The sequence below is a fragment of the Ambystoma mexicanum genome, chromosome 2q, assembly GCF_040938575.1.
Source record: "Ambystoma mexicanum isolate Mex_15411 chromosome 2q, UKY_AmexF1_1, whole genome shotgun sequence".
NCBI classification, from domain to species: Eukaryota; Metazoa; Chordata; class Amphibia; order Caudata; family Ambystomatidae; genus Ambystoma; species Ambystoma mexicanum.
The window spans coordinates 180271409-180295275 of NC_090924.1; positions in this window are offsets into that span (position 1 = coordinate 180271409).

The window sequence follows — 23867 nt, forward strand, 5'->3', positions numbered from 1 at the left end:
TCAAAGGCAGAGGGGCGACCTGGCGGCACAGATGCAGGCTGTTAGTCAGGAAAGGGATACCTTAGGCCACTTAAAAGAAAAAATTGAAGAAAATTACCTGGCCCTCCAGGGGCTGGGTGACCTCCAAAAAGAGCATCAGAACTTGTTAAAGCACACCAGGAGGGTGGAAGATGCTCTGGCAAGAAAGGAACAGGCCAGTAGGGATGGGACTCAGGAGGTAACCCTCCTGCAGCAAAGACTGGCCCAGTATTCCAGGACCAACCAGGAAGCGCAGAGAGAAAATGAGGCTCTCTGTCAGCACAATGATAGGCTCCAGGAACAGGTTGCCATGCAGGAGAGACTGATAGAGTCTAGTAAGGCCTTAACTGAGGAACTTGCAACAGGGAGCAGGGGCTGACAGAGATGAAGTTCGCTGGGAAAAGGAAACACCTGAGCATAAATTCAGGAGCCCTAGTACCAGAGGCCTTCATCTCTCCCAGTCCTTGGACTCTGCCACCCCCATGTCCCCTGGCGCACATGAGCACAGGGCCACAGGGATGGCAGATTGCTATCCAGCCAAAAGTACGGGGTTCATAGGCCAGTACCTCTCAGGAATGGATGGGCAGGCATCCGGGTATGGGCACCCAAGCACAGTGCAATTTAGCGGGGAACCCCAGGAAAGTAGGCCCACTAAGGGCATCCTAAAAACCTCTGCCCAGTTAGGTCAGTGGGGGAGTACCCATCAAATCCTGGCAGCAAGGAGGGATCTGAAGACTCCTCTGAGCGGCCCCGGACACAGGAGACTAGGTCCCTACATTCTGCCAGCCATTCTCAGGCTCGCAGAATCCGGGAAAACCTGGAAGATCAGACGGGCACCTCTGGGAGCAGTGTCTCTGAGTCAGAGGATGAGTGGACCAGGGTTACCCGAACCAAAAAGACCAATAAGGCAAAAAAGGGCCTTGCTTAAGGACCCCTTAAAGCAGATCAAGACAATAAGGAGTGTCATCACCCCTTATCACAAGAACGCCAAGTATTCTGTTTGGGAACACTTGGAGCTTTATGAGCAAATGATGGAGACTTTCCAATTGAAAGACAGCAGTAGCTGCATTCAGTATGTAAAATGGACATTCTCCCCAGAATACTCCAGTTTCTTTGCGGGGCTGGAGGACCAAAATCATTCAAGATGGTCCACCTACAGGGCGGCCATCTTGAAACATTTTTCTGTTCACAGAAATCCCCAAGAGGCTCGCAAGGCAGCCTACAATTTGCAATGTTGGGAGGATCAGGCCCCAAAAGAATTTGTGCAGGAGTTAAAGCGTGCTTTTGCGCAGACTACAAAAAGGGCACGCACGGACAGTAAAGAATTTGTTAATATGTTTTTCCATGCCTTACCCAAATACATAATGACCCAGCTCTTGAGAGACTTTCACGAGAAAAGATCTTTAGACTGGGTCATTGAGCAAGCCACCCACATCTATCAGGTGCAGAAACCAGAATCAGCCCAAAAACCCCAAAACCAACAGCACCCCTGCTGCTGCCAAGGTGGCAGAGGTAAAGGTTGCCCCCATTTTAGATTTGGAGATGGGGGGGCCTAAAAACCTGCCTGCATGGAATAATTCTAAGCCCAGAAGGCCCTCGGGCAAGTCACAGACAGGGAGTCAAGGAGGTAATCCCACAAATGGGGTCCCTCGCTCCCCTGACTATATAGGTCCCCGCTACAGGGGAAACAGACCCATCCTGGGTTATGTGTGGACTCCTCCAGCCCAAGGGGGGGGATCCAGCCAAGCACCTGACCCAGGGAACTTCCCTCCTAACTTCCCACAGGAGGGCAGAAATTCCCCAAATCCTGGGCAGAACTTGTTCCCCAGGTATCCACCCAACTTCCAGCCCCAAAATCATCCTTCCTTCTTTCCCCACTTCCCTGAACCCAGACAACCAAATCCGGGAGAGGGGAGGCCAGGGGTGGAGGGGTACCCAAATCTTCCCAAGCCGGGGTACTACCAGAGAAGGGATAGCTACCCTTCCCTGGATGAGCCCAGGGGAGAAAATAGAACCCCGTATCAGCCTGAGCAGGTTTCACAGTTAGAGCGGCAGGTCCAAAATATGGCGCGGGATCTGGGTCACATTCTGAGGGCTCAACAGAACCCTCAGATGAGCATGCCACCGCAGAATGCTCCAAACTCTGGGCCTGGTGCTCCAGAACAATGACGGGGCAGCACCCCGATAACCCACCGGTTCCCAGGGAGGAGTCACAAAGGGAAGGGGGGTGTAAAGCCTTGGAGGAAGCTTCTTTCCCCACTTGTAAACAGCCCCTGGAAACCCAGGAACTGGAAACAAAATCTCCTACCCCTGGAAGTCTGCCACCCAAGGAGCAGAGAGGAGGTAGGAGAAACAAAGGACCCAAACAGACCCAATTTGAGGAGGAGGTACTGATCTTCCAATTTGAGGGAGAGGGATCCCAAGAAGATCCTGGGGAAAGGATCTTTTCCTTCAGAGATGGGGAACTCCTCCCAAGGAAAAATGGGTCTCAAGGGATTCCAATCCAGACTGGGTAGATGTGGGGATTGAGCTGTCGCCGCCCATTATCCTATCCCAGAACCAACAATACCGAAAACCCCTGGTTCAAACCCATTCTGGTAACTGCCTCCAAAAAGGGGGGGCGGCCCAGAACCAGAACCAGGGGAACCTAAAACCGAATCAATAGACTGGGTAGATGTGGGGATCGAGCTGTCGCTGCCCATCATTCTATCCCAGAACCAACAGTACCAAAAACCCCTTGTCCAAACCCATCCTGGTGACTGCCCCCAAAAAGGGGGGCGGCCCAGAACCGGAACCAGGGGAACCCAAAACCATATCCAGTTGCCAACTTTTTCTTTCAGATTCCTGAGACTCTCCACAGAATTTTGCCCAGATCTCTTCTCTCTCAATGTCCGAAACCAGAAGATTAGCCCACCAGTTGTCCAAAAATGTGCATTATCTGTGCCCCCTTGAGGAGAAGGAGGGAAGATACTATGCCCCGGTACAAGTACAGGGGCAGGGTACAATTTTGGCACTGGTGGACACTGGATCCCAAGCTACTCTTCTGTCCAAATTGGCCTTTGATGAACTAAATGCAGGAAGGGAGGAGAATTACTGTAATCCTCTCACCTCTCTTCCTGGACAACTTCAGAACTTTGACGGGAAGGAAATTCCCGTCGAGGGGACTTCAGATTTGGACATCAAAATTGGGCGACACAAGGTCAAACACCCGGTCATAGTAGTGACTACAGAGGGCACCCCTTGTTTACTAGGGATTGACCTCCTGAGAAGGTTGTCACCCCTAATAGATTGCGTAAACAAGGTCCTCTGGACCCAGACTAGTTGACCAATAAAATTAAAACAGAGCATCAACCATGTTAGTTTAAACGGCACCTGCCACATGGTTGAACAAAAATCTGACCAAGTAGAATTTCAATTCTAGAACAACCAAATTCCAGACGTGACAGTGATAGCAGTAGGACAACAGACTGGTGATGGGGGGTCCTCTCTATTTCTGAAAATCAACCTTCCTCCAGTTTAAGGTGGTATTCCACACTGGAAGGAAATACTCTGAAATTCTTTACTAATCCACAATCAGAAACTCCCACTCCTATAGTCCAGAAAGATGTGAAATCAGCTCAGAGCCTGGCTGATGTTCAGCAAATTGGAGAGCAGTTGTTCATCCCAGTTAAATGATGGGAAGGACTCTGTTCTCGCCCGAGTGTGTGTGAACAACGGTAAGAGCTTCATCAGCGAAGCCATGTTCCGCCAACTCCCAAAAGATCCAGCCATTCCCACATTCAAACTGATAGACAAATGGGAAATGGATTTGGAAACACCCAATTCCAAAACTCTCCTGCCAAGCAGGTGTATACTCAAAATCTCCATTGGCAACAAGAGCATAGTCCATAATTGTTGGGTCGTGCGAGACGTCACTGCCGCCTTTTACTTAGGCAGTGACATTCTCAATCGCTTTGCCATTAGTTTGGACCTAATAAACTTCAAAGCTTGGTCCCGATTAACGGATAATCCCATGGGCTTTGATGATCCAGAATAAGCATTTAGGTCAGCTCAATTGCTACCTTATGCAGTTGAAATTCAGGTTAAAGAGGAAGTCACCATCCCAGAAAGGACCTGACAATTCTCCCTGGAAGTGAAAGTTAAAAGAGGACAAAAATTGAAAAACCCTGATGCTTATATTCATCTAAATGCTTCTTTACAACAGCAAGGGTTGTGGGTAAACAGAACACCCTTAGTCAACATAGAACATGACACCATTCCAATAGAGGTGGATGACAGCGACTTAAAGAGTATTACTCTAGCCGCGGGCACCATTATTGGAATGGCGGTTGATGACCGACATTTCTGCATTGATTTAGGAAATTAACTGTTAGGACCAATCCCCAAGGACTGTTTTGACAGTGACAGTGATGACAATACAACACCAGACAGGCTCTTTACCCGGCATGGGGGGAACTTCCTGGTGTACACTTCCTGCCCTTATGGTAAGAAAGATGTGACTTGTGACTTCAAGAGGGATGAGGTGATTTTCCAGGTCCAAGAGGGCTGCATTTCCCCCCTGAAGCCTCCAGTTTAAATCAGCAGTCTGACCAGGGACTTCTCCAGCCAGCTGGAGGAGGCTGCTGAGATAGCAAAAGCAGAAGTCTTTCCAGGCTTCAGGCAGATGGTGGAAGAGAGAGTCAACCTTGCTGATGCCTGTGTGACTCTGTAACAGAAGCAAAAGTTGAAACAAGTTTTCTTGGATTTCCAAGACCTCTTTGCGGTAGACTCATATGACTGTGGTTGCATCGACATCCACACAATAACAATTCCCACAGACCCTGGCATGACTCCAGTGGTTGTGAAGCAATATCGTTTGCCCCTTGCATCCATGGAGTCCCTTACTGAAATAATTAAGAACCTTGAGTCCCGGGGAATAATCCTTCCAGTCCACAGCACCTTCAATAATCCGGTGCTGGGAATATTGAAGCCAAACGGCCAGTGGAGACTCTGCGCCGACCTTAGGGAGCTCAACAAACGGGTCCATACTTCCGGACGGCCTCTGCCCTACATTGACCAAGGGCTGGCCCAGATTCAGGGGTCACAGGTATTCACTGCAATAGACCTGACCAATGGATACTGGAGCATGCCTGTCAGTAGAGAGGACCAATACAAACTGGCTTTTACCTTTGGGGGCCAGCAGTACACATGGACCCGAACTCCCTTCAGATACCTCAAGTCCGGCAATAAATTCAACATTTTCCTACATAAGGCCATGCCCGACCTGGGTGCGAGGGGTAACCTTGCTTATGTAGATGATGTCCTCATCAAAGGTTCATCTGTGGAAGAACATATAGCGGTGATCCGTTATGTTCTGACACAGTTGAGGGCCGCCGGAGCAAAACTTTCCTTTCAGAAAGCACAGTGGTGTAGAACCCGTGTTAATTTCTTGGGGCATGAGATTACTCCTCAGGGTCTCTGTCCCCAAGAAAAGAAAGTGGAAGCACTTCAGAAACTGAAAGACCGCACAACTCTGCAGGAACTAAGGAGCCTCCTTGGACTGACTAATTACAGCAGAAAGTTCAGTGAGGGCTACGCAGAGCTCAGCAGACCCCTGATTCATCTCTTGAAGGGGGGGGTAAAGTGGGAATGGGGTCCAGAACAATCCGAGGCAGTAAGACAGCTCAAAAGAAGCCTCTCACAAGCGCCCTGCCTAGCTTACCCTGTCAGAAACAAGGAGTTTTTCCTGGAGACAGGGTTCTCTAATACGTGCTTGACGGCAGTATTATACCAAAAGCATGACACGGTCAATAAAGTAATCTCCTATGCAAGCAAAACTTTATCCTCTGTGGAGGAAAATATCAACGATTGTGAGAAGGCACTCCTGGCAACGGTGTGGGCATTGAAGAATTACTGCCCGTTCATCCAGGGGGAACACATCATAGTGGAGACTCCACACCAGCCTCTGCAATATCTGGGCAGGAAATGTGAGTAATTCCCGAATCACTTCCTGGATCCTGTCAATGCAAGGCTTTCCTGTGGAGGTCAGATATGGCCAAAACAAGAAGAGTCCCCTCGCGCAAGGTCTGGCTGACTTGCATGATTGTGCCAGAGAAAACTGTCTCGAGGACGAAAGTCTAAAAATCAAGGACAACATGGAGGCATACCTTAATTCCCCACACAAAGTCTTTGAAGAAGACAAGTGTGAGGGAATGCCCACTGTCTATGTGGATGGATGCTCTTACTATGTTGACAACAGCAGGGAAAAAGAACTGGTGGCCGGCGTAGGGAATGCATGGGTGAAGGAGTCCCCAGAACCCTCCGCTGGGTACACAATTGGTCCTCGAAGTAGTCAGGTGGCAGAATTGATGGCTTTGTATCAAGTCATCCTCACTGCTGTCCAACATCAACTCCACAATCTGGTCATAATCACAGTTTCAGATAATGTACGGAACGGGTTCGTGGAGCACCTGGTAAATTGGAAAACCAGAGGCATGTTATGTGCTAATAACAAACCCTTGAAACATTGGAAGTTAATTCAAAACATTGATGATCTGGTCACCTCGAATGGGATGACCATCTACTGGAAGAAGTTCAAGGGTCATTCCAAAGTAGAGGGACCAGACAAAACTGGAAATTACTTAGCTGATCAGCTGGCCAAAACCGGGGCCATCCAAGGGGATCTAATAGAGATTGAGTCCCTGTTGGGGGAAATCCAGGTCACTGCTATCACTAGGTCCCAGACAAATGCTCAGAATGGTCTTTCAACTGCACAATGGAGTAAGGAGACCCCAGATGCTGATTTGATTACGGCTCAGAATGGGGATCCAATAATTAGTAAGTTTTACCAACACACTGAGGACTCTGAAAACTTTCCCCTGACGGATACCGACTACATTGGGAAAGAGGACCTTAGAGTGTTGATGAAATGTCCAAAAATGTTCTGAATCCAAGATGGTTTGTTGGTAAGGAAATCCCAAGCTGGCCATGATCAGTGGGTGGTCCCTACCTCATTCCGAAGCCTGATGTTAAGTCACGCCCATGATGCGGCCACCGCCGGTCATAAGGGGTTTCATACAACACTTGAGATCTTAAGAGAGGTTGCAGACTGGCCACACATGGGGCAGGACCTCGACCAATACTTGAAGGGGTGTCTTGTGTGTGCACAATTTCAGCCAACATCCCTCACACACCGTGCGCATCTCCAAAAGAGGGGGATGACACTGCCATGATCAGATTTACAAATCGACTTCATAGGCCCCGTGATTCGCTCCTCGAGGGGGAATAAGTACATGTTGACTGTGACATGCGTATTTACCAAATGGGTGGAATGTCTCCCAGCCCCAATTTGTAAGGCAAAAACTGCAGCTGCTCTGATGATAAACCAGATCTTCTCTCAGTTTGGTCTACCTCAAAGGATTGAGTCAGACAGAGGTAGCCATTTTACCAGCAAAGTAATGACTAAGATGTGGGAGATACTGGGGGTTAAAAGGAAGCTACGCATTGCTTACCGGCCAGCCTCTTCTGGTGCAGTGGAGAGATACAACAGAACTATAGTGAGCACATTAAAAAAGTTTGTGGCAGATTCTGGGCCAAGTTGGGATATCCGATTACCTCTAGTCCTAATGGCCATCAGATCTACCCCTTCATCTGCAACTAAAATGTCACCATTTGAGCTGATGACTGGATGCAAGATGGTGCTTCCCCAGCATTTGCTCTACAGAACCCAAGAGCAAACGTTGATAAATGCCTCCACAACTCATGAATATGTAGAAAATTTAAGGAAACACCTCCAACATGCTTTTGCCTATGCCCAGCAAAATCTAGAAAGATCAGCTGATAGCATGAAGACCCATTACGATTTGAAAACTTCCAGGAAAGTATATAATGTGGGAGACCGGGTCTATCTATACAATTTCCAAAGGAACCAGGCCAAACAGTGAAACATTTTTGCATACCTGGAAGGGACCGTTTGAAATTGTAGACAAGATCTCCCCAGTCGCTTACAAGATCTGCATCCCCAAAGTTAGTTTGGTGGAAGAGGAAGAAAAGTGGGTCCATATTAATCAGCTAAAGTGTTGCCATCCCAGGCACACTCTGCAGCAACTGGAGGAGTCCTCTGCAGTACCAGAGGGGGCCGCTCCAGAGTAATTCAGTTCGAACCCTAAAATATTGCACATATAGCTTATAAAATTCTATGATTCTTGAATGCAAATTGTCTCCTGATTTAAAAAAATGTATATGTTCTTGTCTCCTGATTTAAAAAAAATGTATATGTTCATGTTTTTTGATTTATAAAATGTATATGCCGCCCCACTATATCAATAGTGGGGGAGAAATGTCTACGAATAGGTATTACCGCTTTGCTTTGTCATCCTAGGAGAGATGAAACCATGGAGACTGACCCTGGAGGACGACCCGGGGACCGGGAGCAAACATCCGAGGGGCCCGGGGTACCGGCCAATACTCCCATCAGGACCGGCAAGGAGAATTGATCGATCTACCCTGATGAAGGAAAAGATGCTGAACTGTGCCATCTGCAGAATCGGAAAAGATGCTGAACATTGCCATTTGCGGAATCGGAAGATGATGATGTGGACATCCCAGCGCGTGGATAAAAACATCGTTTGCACCCGACTCCCCCTCGACTCGAAATCAAAGTGCAGTCGGGCGAGGGGGCTTTGTCAGGTGTATTGACCCACGTTCGAGCTATTATGCTGCAACATTTTGTGCTGTGGGCTTAGAAAATCCAAGATGGCCGAAAAAGCCCACATTGTGCCAGAATCTGGGAAAACCGTGCAGTTTTTGAGCACACCAAAATGGTCGCCTAACCTGCCACCCACCGGTGCGAGCATGATGGGCCAGGAGTGCCATGAGTGGAATGTGTGCCAAAGGAAAAACAGCAGTGCCTGTTAGCTCAAAAACACTTTGAAATCACCTTTGTTTCTCTTAATGCAAGCTCAAAATGCCTATTTCAAACATTGCAAGATATTCAAAAATCTCACTGAACACCAGCAGACATTTGGCAGAATGAAGTCTTGTGTGCATACAAAATCTGGGAAAAGAAAGAGCCTAAAATAATGATCATAATGAAACTGGCTGAGCAGTGGATGTCAGCAGCTTAAGTTAAATTGGACTGAAAGCCACTAAAATCTAAATGTTTAAAATAAATGAGTGACCTACTTTTGAGTGTCACATAGGTTGCAACTGTTTAAAGGTCATTGTTTTGAACTTAGAATCAGTGTTCTAGCTGCATGTGTAAAAATTGTAAGTTTGTTTTGAATGAAGAAAAACAGGGAACAAAAGTGACATTTGGCTGAAGCCTGGCTTGAAGAGATTGAATTCTGTCCGGCAACTACCCCCGACAGGAGTTGAACCTTGCCCAGCCACTGCATTCTCAGGCCTGGCTATCTTATGCTGTTCCCACCAAAAGGAGGTTACACCTCTCTGATTGAATCAGGGGAGGAGCACCTGGGAGCAGGGAAACAGAACAATGTACTTTCCTTGGCAGGCAAATGTTATATTGGGGGGGTGTCATAAAATAGCTTCCTCTTGGGAGAAACTGGGAGGGGCAGTACCTCTGTGAGCAAGCTGAGCTGGAGAAAGTGGACAAACCAGAAATTCCACCATGTGCTTTGGGAAACCACACTTCTCTGGGCCAGAGCATAATTTTAAAAAGATGGATAATTCATAGTGCAGACTTGTCAAAATTATATAAATAATATCATCATTCTTGTGATTTTTCTGTGCACATTTTAAGAGGTGTTAGGACTCTCTGATATGTTCTGGGGGGTAGTAGTGGAAAATAGGTTGTTACTCCAAATGTATGTATGTTAAAAATCTCACACCTTATCATCTGATACCCATATTCCTTGTGCACATTTGTATAAAATCTGGAAAAGTTTAGAGGTCGTTATCTGGATGAAAAGGGCAGAATTCTGTCAGAAGTGGACACAACATCTTACAAAGACAGGGATCGGATGGTTTGGTGCTACAAAAAATATGTTAACTGGACATATAATATTAGAAAAATGGTACATAGATAAATGTGTATTTGGATCAAATATAGATTTGTGTGCAATTCGACAAGGGGAGGGATTTTAGCCAGCCATAAAAATTGCATCACTCTGACTCATCCTGACTCACAACTCAGTCCCCCAAACAAGGGAGAGAGGAAAACCTGGCCAATGATAAGTTGTGAGGGGCAGGCTTAGTTATGCCCACGCACACACCCACTTGCAGAACACATAAAAAGAGACTGCTTGGACAGGCAAGGGAGCAATTTTCCATTTTCTTGCGGAGCATTTTGCCGGACCACACAACATCTAGAAGGAACATCCAGAACTTAGACTCCAGATTGACTACAGAACTTAAAGCAAAGGCCTAACCCACAAGCTGAGAACTCTTCTCAGCAGGCCTTCAGAATCCAGCAATCCAACCAAACCATTCTACAGCCGGGTGAGCTGTGGGATTCTTTGCCAAGAACTTTTGCCAGAACCGGTAGCAGACCCAGAAAGCAGAGCTGTATCCAGAACCGGTAGCAGACCCAGAAAGCTGTGCTGTATCCAGAGAGACCAGAACCAGAGAGACCCAGACCAGACCGCTGTGAAGTGCAGAGCAGAACCGGTACTAAAGACCGTCCATGGCGAGAGAACCGCAGCCAACCTGACCAGACCCTGACGGCCTATTTCAAATTCATAGTGTGAGTACTCAGCTAGAACTGTGTAAAACAAATCTCTTAGTTTAAGATAATCTAATTCAAACTATTTTAACCTATTAGAACTGCATCATAAGGAATCATGTGTCCATCCTGTTGATTCAAACCTTCCAAGCGCATCTGTCATTCTGAAACTGTAATTTCATTTCTGAAAATCTACCTCACTAAATCGTCTGTATCTCTTGAACCTAGAAGCAGGTTTCATTTTAAAGCTAGGATTCTAAGCTTTCCAACAAGCCTAAAACCGACCTGCTACTCCTTATAGTTCCTGCGTAATCGCGATTGAAGCACTCGGAAAAAAGTGCAGCGAATTGACAGTTTGCTTCATTTCAACCACGTGTAAAAATTATCTGTCTTTTGCTTCCATTACTGAACCCCGTTGTCAACCTGATAACCATCCCTGAATCATTGGTAGGGCTGACCTGAACTGATTTAAAGTATCTATCACCTACCCTGAACCTCCTATTGGGAATTAAAAGCATTTTTAGCATATTTTACTTCATTGCCACCACATTTAAAAGGATTTGCCTGATTTAAAATCAAACATGTTTTCCTCTAAGCTCGCTGTGGGGAGCTGGAACTTTGTACTGCATTTTGTTTGTATTCCTGAAAATTGTGTGCTCTCCTTCCATCTCCTTATATTGCATAGGGGGGAGTGAATTGCCACCAGGGGAAAAGTGAACATATTATCTCTTGTGAAACCCTATCAGTTATTTCTGTACTGAATTCTGTCCATCATTTATTTTCCTTGAAACCATAAAAGCATTCTCAGTTACCTTATCCTCCCTATACTAACTCTTAAGTAATTAAATCAGTGGCCCTCATTAGGACCCTGGCGGTAAGAGGTTTACGCTAGCGTTAGCTGCGCCGACCCCTTACCGCCAATTCCGAGTTCCCAGAGCGCCATGGTCATTTTTCCGCCCGCTTTTTGCGGGCGTAAAAATCCATGGCGCTATGGGACCTTGGTGTTAATTACGCCACCGTAATTTACGGTGGCGTAATTAACTCCTTCCCCACTCCCATTATACCCTATGGGGCCGAAATGGGAATGGGGAAGGGTAAATGGGTCAATGGGGACTTACCGCCCCGCCGACCTCGGAATGGGGCGGTAAGTCCACCATCCGCCATGGCGTAAACGGACTTTACGCCATGGCGGAAAAGTCCGTCGATGGCGGAAAAAATCCGCCAGGGTCCTAATGAGGGCCAGTGTGCTAGTGTAACCTCATCCATTGTTGATCACTGTCATATGCCTAAGTGTGCTATCAAATATTAATTTATTATAAAAGTGTGATGTATATATACTGTTTAATTTTTTCCAATAAATCTTTTAAATTGCAAAACAAACCTACTTCTTGGCTCAGTGAGGTCAGGGGGATTCAAAGAGAGGGGCGTTATAAAAGGGTTTATCATCCAGAGTATAACTTGTCATAAAAATACATAAATAAGGGCTTCCCTTGGGCGTCCCAGACGAGGCACTGACTTAGTGGGATTGCTGAATTGAAGTCACTTAACATTACACAAAGGTGTAAAACATTCTCCTCCAATTGCCAACAAATAGGTCTGGATAATTAAGGTTAATCTTTTCCACAAAATAGGGGAGGGTATGTTTAGATAAAAATGGGATGAGTGGTTTAATCATACATGATGCAGCCATGATACGTGGTAATTAACTCTGCAATTTATAATACATTTTACATGTGGAAATATTTATAAACAAACGGTGCAGGAGTCGATGTGCTATGCCCAATTCATGGTATCCACTCCGGCTGCATTCCCATACTAGAAGTAGAATTCAAAATGGTGGTGCCAGCATTAACATTGCTTCCAATCCAAATTGGCACCTCCTAGCAGCTCTTTGCATGGCAGCCTAATCTGAAATGGCATAGCAACAGCATTGCTGGCACTGTATCATAAGGCCTTAAAGCTGCACAGTGCTGTACTCCTCCAACAGTTGTACCAGGCCCCTCCTCAAATCTCCTTGCTGTGAGCACAATTCTACCCAGTACTGTAATATACTTGGGGCACGCCTAGTGTATTAGGAAAGGGCAGAGAAGCGTGCAGAATCTGGAAACGAAAAGGAGCTATACAAGTTAAAGCATAATAACAGAAATGTACAATGCCTACTGTCATAACTGATGTACCCACATTGCAGGCCTTTTGAGCATTGATGTCACCAGTAGGGGAGCAGAGCCACAATCGAGACAGCCAGCAGCAGTGGCAACCTTCTTCCTTTGTGCTGCCTTGAGAGCTCTGCACCAGAGGGAAAAGTAATACAAAGACATATCTTTAAGGTATATAAAACCAGGGGACTAGCTAAATATTTGATTATTGACTGCATTTCTTCCCTGAACAGACAAATTGCCAGTGAACGTTCGATTGGTAAACATTATAACACTGTCAAACACTAGAAATGGCAGGAAAGATACAACATGATCTTTTTCACCATTAGCCAGTGAGGACTGGCCAGCAGGTGCGAAATTATTTCCCTAAGGGGTCTAGTCCTCGTCCATGAGGCTGCATTTTGAAAATGTGCAGGTTCATGATGCTACCATCTGGCTGGCCCAGGTAGAGACAGTTTGCACCAATAGGTCAATAACTAGTCTGACTGTTTTTGGAATAGGTATATAGTATCTTTTAATAACTCTTAAATGAAAGAACCTCTCTAGACCACTTGGAGGGTTTATGATTGAAAGAGAATTTAGGGTCAAACTTGAAATCTATATTTTTGACAGCACTGATGTTTCTGGGCAGTGGGGAAAGTGAAGAAATTGGCAACGGATGGAGCTCCAGCTTTCAGTGTTTGTTTCAGCTGGGTAAAGAGTCTGTGAGATGTGCAGTCTTGTTTTACACTGTAGATATATCTGAGTATCATTGGCATAGATAAACAACTTAAAATGAATACTTCATTTGAAAAGGTGTAAGAGGTATATGATATGTAATAAGCAGAACCCATGATAGTGAAAAGGATAGTGAGAAGCTCCAGTTGGTGCTGCCTGTATTAGAGAGAAATATTGGTATCAAGCTGTCTGTGGTTTTTCTATAGGAATTAAGCAACCCTGCCTGGAGCGAAGGCCAGTCACTCGTTCTTCCTTAAGCAGAAGTAGACAATTTGGTTGATTGTTGGTGTTAAAGGCTGCAGAAAGTTTAAGAAGAATCACACCACCTAAAGCACACATTTTCTAGAATGACAGAGTAAAGATTGCTCATTTATTAAATAGATGTTGCAATTATTCCTCTTCATTTTTCAGCTAGTAGACCTGGCTGGATCTCTTTGCTAGAACTTTCAATCACAAGAATGTTGGGTGAATCAACCAGGTCAGATCTCAGGCAAGATTTTTAAGTAGTTCGACTTAGACTGACTGCGGGCACACATCGGGACACACAAGGCTGGGGATACTTTTCAGTCAATGTGGCTATCAAAGTGGCATGGGGTCAATGCTGTAGTCAGGTTTAGGAAATTTAGTGAAGGGGAATAAACTTGTGTGAGATAAAGGACTTAAGAATGAAGAAGGGTAAGGAGAGGTAGTGGTTGTCTTGGAACTCAGAGATTTAGAATTAGGTTTGGTTAACATTTTATTTATACAGATCTGTATGATGCATTTAGTGATTTGAAATAGGTGAATAGTACAAAGACAATCTGGACAAAGTATTGATTGAGGGAATCACTGTGAGGAGTTCAGTTTGGGTGACTGCGAGAAACTGGCAGACAATGCACCAAACTCAATAAACCACTAATGTGTGTCTGATTGACTGTCTGATAAAAAAACAGACTCACTCGTCAATTTAGGTTGGTGGCAAACAGAGGTGATTTATTCATTGGCTTGAGAATCAGAACAGCATTGTGTCAATAACAAAACCCCTTCTAGCCTAACAGACCCTTTTAATGTTCACTATGGTCACTTGAACTCAAAACACAACCTCTGCCCACATCTTCCAGCAAGTTTATCCCACCTCTTGCCAAACAATGCACTCATTCATAGGTGATTGAGGTCCTACTACCATGTGCATGAACAATAGTGACGTTTACCACTGTATTAAGGTGGAGTGTTACCTAGTGGAAGGCAGGACTCTCTCATTCGGAGGAGTCATTCTGGTCCTGATTCATTTGCTGAGAGGCATAAATCCTCCACCCTGTGAGGTTTTCTGCATCAGTACACCTTTCCATTGTTTATTATTCAATTTCCACCAGGCTCCATATGTCAACTTTATGTCTACAAAACAAAATGCATATTGACAGAGGGAACACATACCAACTCTATGTAGTAATCTTCTGTTCAAAAGAACAACTTATCATGCAATTTGAATCCAGTCTCCATCATATACCAACACACCCATTTTTCAAAGCCTAACCACATGTCAGAGCTAGTCTCTGGGCCAGAAGTCAAATACTGTGGAGGACTTTCAGTTGGTTGCATTTCTCAAATGTCTCTGAGGGTGACCCATTCCCAGATGCAGCCTGCCCAAGTGCCAGGTACCATGTTGCTAGTTGTGACCATATTCCTATCAATGGGCTCTTTGCTTTGAAGGTGCACATCCTGTAGTCTCAACTCCATCCACTGAACTTCCGAAGGTCCTTCCAGGACCACAGGTCTGCTGGAATTCCGAAATTATTGCAAGGATTCTTGGCCAGTTGTTCTGTAACATGTCTTCCTCGACGCTCAGAAGCTGATTGTTTAAGTAGTCCTGTACTCCCTAACAGACAATGTACCATTGCATCATACTTCCAGATGATACAACTCTTTTCATCAGTTCATCACTCTCCACCCTATCTGAGACTTGGTGATCTGTTCCCACAGTCTCCTCATATGGTTGCTTGTAAATCTCTTGCTGCCAATTGCTTGCCTTCCCTGTTAGCTCACTGCTTCCTTTTTCTCTACTTCCCTCAATGTGTTATTCCCCCTATTAACTGTAAATCACTCTTTTGCTTCCTGAAACTAGGTTTGCACGTTCAGCATGCCTGAATTTGCTCTCCAACCAAGATTCAAATTACAGAAATGTGGAGGCAGCAGCGTCCCTGCAATTGCTGCTAGACATTGGAAGACTCTACCAACCAAACTAAGGTCAGAACACTGTTTCTGGGCCTTCCGAAAACAACTGAAAATGTTATTCTTTACACAGGAAGCTCATGCTAAGTCAACATTTCAAGAAGCATACTAGATAATTAAGTAACAAGTCAATTAAAAGAACATTACTGCTTGGTCGCTTTATACTGCCTGCCTTTGTTATGCGTAACTATGTAACCTGTACTGATTTGTCCCATTCTGTAAGAGCAGCGTCTAGATGCCTTGGGACTGGGTGCACTGTATAAATTGCAAAATAAATAAATTAAATAAATACTCTAATAATAATAAAATCAGAACATCTTGATTTACTGTGCTGAGAGTTGCGATTACTTGATATTTTCTGATGTTCCTTTCTGTGTTGGACAGCTGTGTCCAGTGATGATCTCTGCTGCATGTTCTAATCAACCTAAATGGTAATTTAACAATTGGCCCTGTTAAAGTTCTGATCTAAAATGGCTGTATTTGCACCAAACAAGACCTTAGTCACCGGTCCCTCTTACCATTTCTTCTAGTAAATATCTCTTTGACCTGTTGTTGCAACCTAATTGCGGCTCCCTCAGTTTAATTGAAAAAACTGCATTGTGATATGAAATGCAGATTAAGGAACTGGAAAAGTCATGGTACCTTGTGAAGCATTAAAAATGACAGTTCAAAACCTGAGCTATCAGTCTGACTAACAGTATTGTACCACAATGACTGTAAACCAACTATGGTATGATTGCAAAATTCTGTCACCTCAAAGGCATGTGAAACTAATTAGTCTATTGAGGAGTCCTATGATGATGGGAATCACAAAGCGTGTCCCTTGGTATAAAATGTTTTATCAGAATTATTGCAACCGTGATAGCATCAGATCGTTCACATGGTGGAGCAATCAGTAAAGTCGTCAAGTAAAACCATTACATATTCAAAGTTATCGCAGTGGGGCAGGTGAAGAAAATCTACTTTGAGGTTTACATATTGACCACAGGGTGAAGACTGAGCTCCTGGCGTGGATGGGACACGTCTTCCCCACATTATTATGTTGGAAAATGACAGATCTTCTGAAATTCCATGAGCTAAAGCTGCAAACTCTGCGGCACACCAATGTCTCCCCAAGATGGATATCGTTCCTTTCTTGTCTATAAATGCGTGTCCATGATATAGCCTTACTAAGCATGACAGCAATATCGTCTGGGGTACTAAACAGCCTTCTTCACCTCTCCAAAGGGAATCTGCATGGAGCGAATACCCTTTGAGAGCCCAATAGTATTTTTCACTAGAAGGAGCATTTTCCTGTATTAGAGACAATTATTTAAGAGTGTGTACATGTGCTACCTGAGGGACCTTTTTTCATAGGGAGATTATATGCATCCTGTGACTAAGCCACATCTGCTAACTTGGCAGTGAAATCATCAAAATCATTCCCACAGCTCACCTCATTGTCCAGAGGCTGGTGCGCTGTGTATTTGATGACTGTTGTTTGGGGAGCATTATGGCATTTAGGCGATCCTTGCCATACCAATGATTTTTAATGGGAGAACCTGAGGAAACGAGAAGCCTATGTTGCTTCTGCAACTGTGAAAAATCATTGTCCACTTCAAAGGTATATTGAGAATCAGTGCAGACGTGCCCGTTTGCACACTTAAATGAGTGCCACAACTCCTGCAACTTGTGCTGAAGTGACCAGTGATAATCTCCTGCTCTGCGAAACATACACTGATGTACAGACTAGATACCTGCCAGCAATATACCATGGCCCATACACAAAACTAATTAAGTTTTCATTGGGTCTTTAAAAGGGCTTATGTGATAGCAACACAGTCATGTGGTTCTATTTCTCATGGGTTCATCATCCTCAAAAAGGTTCGGGATCAGTGATGTCGGATTCAACACTGGGCATTGGGTAAGAGTGGTACTGAAACAATTCATTAATAAAACATCTCATCTGTTGGCCAGGGATACAGTCATGTGTTGTGTTTTTGTTTTCAGTGATAGAGATACCACAGAGTGTGTTACAGCTATCATCAAGGGAGACCCTAACACAATGTGTTGACACTGCTGCACTGTTGTTGGCGCTGCAGGGAATATATGTAACCAAGGCAGCATGCAAGCAGTGACTACATCAAGTTCTTTTCTATAATGAGCACAATAAGTATTTGATGTAACACATATTTCTGCATTATAACAGCAAGCACAAATGCATTGTTTCACTTGACAATGCAATGTGAAAGTTTTTTTTTTTATAATCATGTAAACTCAAAGCAGGTTCATCAACCAGTTTACACATTATTTTTGAAAATGGTCTTCAGCTCGTGCTGACCATTGCAAAGGGTTTGTTGTGTTAACTTGCATATATAATTGAAATGTCTCACCAGTTCTGTATGAACCAGAATCCATTGTCCACAAGAATAGCTTTGATTTTGTGTGATTGTTCGCAGCTTTGGCATTTTGTATGCAGCATTTTTTTCTGGATGAGGCTATGATTTGATGACACATTACAATATCATGACACAGATAATGTACTCTTGCTTTGCACAATTGTAATTTCTTCTTCAAGGCATTGTGCCCTTTTATAGCCAGAGCAGCCAACAACGTCCTGCTTGCAAGTCTACTACTGCACCAACACAGACTTCCGTGGAAACCTTATACTGTCTAAATCTTTCTTGAACTGCTGTGAAACAGAGTGAGGGGCGTAGTGTACAGCCTGGGGCAGCTGATTCCTGGTGTACTAAATTCTTTTATGGGCAAAAACAAACAAATACTTTTTGTCTTCAAGTATGGGAACAGAGAACATAGCAGAAGACACATATACTACCATAAATAGATCGCAGTTGGGCATCTGCAAGTTAGAATGGTGGCTGCATTTGGAATAATGGGAAATGATTGATAATGACTAAATTCACAGCCATCAGGTCGTATACAAATGTGTAAGTGCCCTTGCCAATCTTCTTGACCAGCAATATGGAGGTGTTACATGTAATGGTAGAAGGAACAATAGTACTTTGCTTCAAAACAGCCTCAATAACCAAAGTGATAATGTTTAAAGTTTACCATTTCAACATTGTGGATGTACATGCAAAGACTGGAGAGGGGTATCTGTACTTCTTCCCCCTATATATGGTAGGGTAAATGCACAGAACACCCCAGGTAGGGCTCTCAGTTTGGTAGCAATGGATGAGTAGCCAGACCTAAGCTTTCAGGCGGTGATGCAGGCTGGTTCTTAAGTACAATGAATCCCCAAAGCCACCAGAAAGGAATGTCCACACACTATGCTGGGTGATAACAAAGCAAATAAGATATATATATATATATATATATATATATATATATATATATATATATATATTTATATATATATATATTTAAATAATAACACTTTGTACTTGGAAATACTTATTCAAAGAATGGAAAAAATATATACACTCTATGTGATATGTGATACCACACAATACTTAAATTCAGTAATAGATACACTATCTACAAGCAGTTTTTAATAGGCATGTGAATTCTTAAATGAGGTGTATCAGCACAGGATAGAGACAAATGATAGGTTGGTTGTGAACAGTGGCAGAATGCTTTCTTTAGACTAGACATAGAATTATGTATGAAGATCCACCCACCTGGGCAATCTGTGATGGAAAAATTAGAGAGTAAGTTATCTTGTCTTTTACAGCCCAGCCCAATAATTAGGCTATATGACCTGAGGAGGGAGGGAGGGCATTCCCGGTCAGGTAGTGCCCCGTGGCCATAGTTAAAAGCCCAAGCGAAGCAAGGGCTTTAATGGAACCCTGAGGGCATTAGCCGACCTGCAATGTCCCCCCCTCTGAGAGTCAAATTGCCATTAGTACCCCGGCATGTTGTGCCGGGTATTAATAGCAATTTTTCTCGAGTTGATAAATGGCCTTGTAACCGTTTCTCAACTTGAGAAAACAAAACACAAAAAAATGACCACCAGGCATCGGGGAGAAGGGACTAAGCATAGTCCCTTCTCCCTTTTGATGGCACCCAATGAAAAAAAAAAGTAAACAAAACAAAATGCCCGCCATGGAAGGGTCGAAGGGAGTATACGTAGCTCCTTCTCATTTTCCATGGTGGCCACTCCGGGATGCTGTGGTGGAAAAGCAGAGGCTTCAGAGCCTTGTCTGCAAGGTTAGGCCCGGCCAAGGGCCAATGACCTTGCTTGTAACAAGCTCATTGACCCTCACCGGGTACTAATCTTCAATAACCTTCTGCTTTCCTCAAAAGGTTCTACAACCCCAAGTACCTGAGAGGCCACAGGAGAACAGGATCCAAGATGAATCTGGGACCCCAGGACAACTCATGAAGCTAGAAGATGCTTTTCCTCATCACAGTACATTTGGTGCCTTGACAAGGGAAGTGGCAGAGTTTCTCTGTGTAATTCTGTGATTCCCTCCGAGGATGGACCCTTCCTGGAAGATGGAGCCACTGGGATGCTGAGTACCAAAGCCTTTCTGAAGTACAGCTGTTTCTCTCTTTGCGGTGCTCTCCTTTGGTCAACAATTTCAATAACCGTAGAAGTCCTGTGAAGATGAAACTTGCTGTGGGTTCCATAAAGGCTTGGCAGATGAGAGTAAGACCCTTGGGACCCTTCAATGACTATTAGGTGTGTAGGGTGCATTGGTCACTTTTGGTGTCTGGTTTTGGAATATTGCAGTTTTCCACCTTTCGGTTGTTCAGTGCTGCAGCACAGACAGCTGGGTGGCTTCCGGTGACCTGGACTCAACCACTGGAGTGGACCTCGGACCTTCGCCAAGTCTGGACCCTTGGGACATCCTTGTTAGCTTCAGGTGGCGGGAAACTCACTGGGGGACCTTCCTCTGCACTCAGTGACTCTGGACTCTCTCTGGTGAGATTAAGTGGTCAGTGGTGATGTCATGCATGTCATTTGAAATGTTCTTAGGCAGTTTGGAATTTTCGCAGCTCCGGGTGTCCAGCAGAAATATGCCAGCATACCCCATCTTCTGGGCGGTTGACAGAAACGGCTTCCAGCGTTCATGAAACGCACCTCTGGACCCTGGGTGACACCAATGGACTTCTTCGACTCCAGCGGTCTGGGCACACCTCAACAGGACCCAGGAATACCCCTTATCCAGATGACAGGCACACAGGACTGGCTTCCAGGGTACTTCTGATGAAGAGTCAGAGAATTTGCACGATGGTCCCTCATAGCTCGGGGAGAGGTCTCCTTGCAGTTCCTCTCTGGATCAGTCCTTTTGAAGAATGTGGCAACTTCTGGATTACACAAAGAAATGCAGCAGCAGACGTGTCCTCCAGTTGGCAGCCAATCAGGCTCACAGGCATTCATGCCATTCACTCCACCAAGACACCCATTACAAAGAATGTGGTTTGGGGTAAGTACCCAGCCTTTCAGCATGCTAAACTGCATTCATGTCAGTTTCAGTCAGGGCTGTCTCATTCATTGTGTCTAGCACACACAGAATCCAGACACCCATAATGTGAGTTCACTTCAGAATGTGAGTTCACTTCAGAATCCATTGATTCCTTTGGCAGTAAGGGTATTCCATGTGTGTTGCAGTCTTCTTAATTCTTTACTTAGTCATCAGATTGCATATCACCTATGCATTCTCTTCTCTAGTCATCTTTTTTCAGTGCGTCACATTCAATTCTCGTGACATCACTAGCTTATCCTTTTACATCTTCACACTTCTTCAAGCGCTCCCTTTAGGAGACCATTAGTCTTTCGGGGGTACTTCTCATAGGGTCTTCTCAACACATACCTTGTCTCAAAGATTCTTCGTGGTATAGGTATCATTACTGGTGTTCCACATGTCACAATTTCTGGTTTGCAGCATGTAAGCAGAATAGGGGCAGGACTTCCTGTAGAGGCATTCAGCTGCTCCTCTACATGTGTGTTCTGGGTCCCCGCTGTGGGAGGCGGGAGACGGGAGCAACAGATCAGCACACACGCATTGTTTAACTTTCAAATATATTTATAATAAAACATGTTTTTGTGGGTAAAAAACACAGATTTTTTTTAATAATACATTTCTGGCCCTGGGTGCTAAAACACGGCCTGCACAACACAGACAGTGGGCCTCATTACACGGATGGCGGTAAGGATTTACTGGTACCGGTAAAATACCAGTACCGGTAAATCCTTACCGCCTTACTACGAGGTTCCTTTGCGGGTTGGGGGATTTAACACCTGCTTTTTGCAGGCGTTAAAAACCAACCCGCAAAGGGACCCAGGGAGCTAATTACGGTACCGCAATTTGCGGTACCGTAATTAGCGCCTTCCCCATTCCCATTATGCTCTATTGGGCAAAAATGGGAATGGGGAAGGGCAATGGTGGAAGGGGGAATTACCGCCCCGCCAACCTTGGAATGGGGCGGTAATTCCCCTTTCCGCCAAGGCGGTGCCCGTATTTTACCGGCATGAACCATGGCGCTAATAGCGCCATGGTTCTCTGCCATCCGTGTAATGAGTCCCAGTGTCACCCCATATTATTGTGTTATCCGGTGTGGTCCGCACAGTGACCCCTCTTAGTGACGCCACTGTTTATCACACCTCATTGTAGTCACAACAGCACCACCTTAACAATCATAATACACTTACCAGAGTATATACAATTAAATACATTTTGAGGAAGATTGCAATACGTTTAGGCAGTTGGTGTTACATATTCATGCTTTGAAATGTGCACAGGCTACTATTGATGGTTGAGTGGTAATTGTTTCTGGTAAAAAATTGTGTACTGTGCATGGGGTGTGAACTGACATTCTTCCAGGGGGCAAGTTGTTTTTTATGCCATTGCCCAGTAGTAAGGAGCTACCTATGGATAACCAGGGATTAGTACAAAGCACTGCAAACCCATCTTCCTCATGGCATGCACACTTCTACTTATACTGGTTTAATTGTCTCCAGTGTGTGCTACTTATTCGTCAGGTGACGATGGAGAAATGAAATTTAGGAATAGTTGGGGGCTATTTCAAACTGAGGAACACACGTGATACCTCACCATTAATTAACATTGAAAGAAGAACATACTGAGACTGGGAAACATTTATTGACAAAGTACTCCAATATGGTAAAAACATATAATAATCAGTATTAATATTGAACTCCTTTTTCCTCAATAAAAAGAGAATCGCGTGTCCCAGTGAGTTTATCCCAGACTCATAATAAAGGGGATAAGAAGCTTGTTGGTATCATGTAAATATGAATCTTGTGTGATGTATACAATTTGGGTTATAAAGAAAAAGTATGATTCCAGCATTCTTGAAATTCTCTGAGGGAATAGACATTTGGTATGGTGATAGGTTATGGAAGTAAGGTTGGCATCATGAAGGATCCGAGTTGTGACTATCTTGGCTCAGCAGTAAATTGAAACAAACCCAAGGAAGGGCCTGCCAAGATATGATCAGTATTTTCCAACTTGCCATAACATATGGAAATCAATTATATACATGTGCCTGCAGTTGTCTGAAAAATTAGGGCAGCTGCCATATTGTTAGATTTTTAAGAACAATGAAAGTTAAACTTACCTGTCATTTTGGGATGATGAATCTTTCTTCTCCCTCAACCTCCATCATCTACAACTCCTTATCCTATCAGCAGGCAGTGGGCATATTGGAGGAGGAGGAGGGAGAGAGCTGAGTATCACCTGTCTTATAAGAGATCAGTTTTCAATCTGAGAGGGATATTTATTTGATGCTTTGACTCTTGTGACCTTTATTTGGACTTTTGATCTTTCCCTTGACTTTCCCGCTCTATTGCTGAAGGTAGTCTACTTCTAGACTTTTTTCAAGGAACAACTAGCAGAGATACAGGGACATCTACCTTAAACATTGCATGGGAGCCAGAGACTGGGACATCTAGAAGCTAGCTGGGCCTGCCATTTGAGGAGCCAGAGGAAGTCTGGGTGCTGGGGAAAACCCTTGACCGAAGCCTTTGACCAGATGTGTGCTGTCCTCAGATGAGCCCTGCTGTTTCCCTGGATGCCCCATAACGAAGCCTCCCATGTAAGTAGATTAATCCAAATGCCAAAAAAGTGTGGGGGAATCTGCCAGCCCTAATCTCCATCTCACATAGAGGGTAGGGGGTGAAACCGGGGAGACCCTTGGCA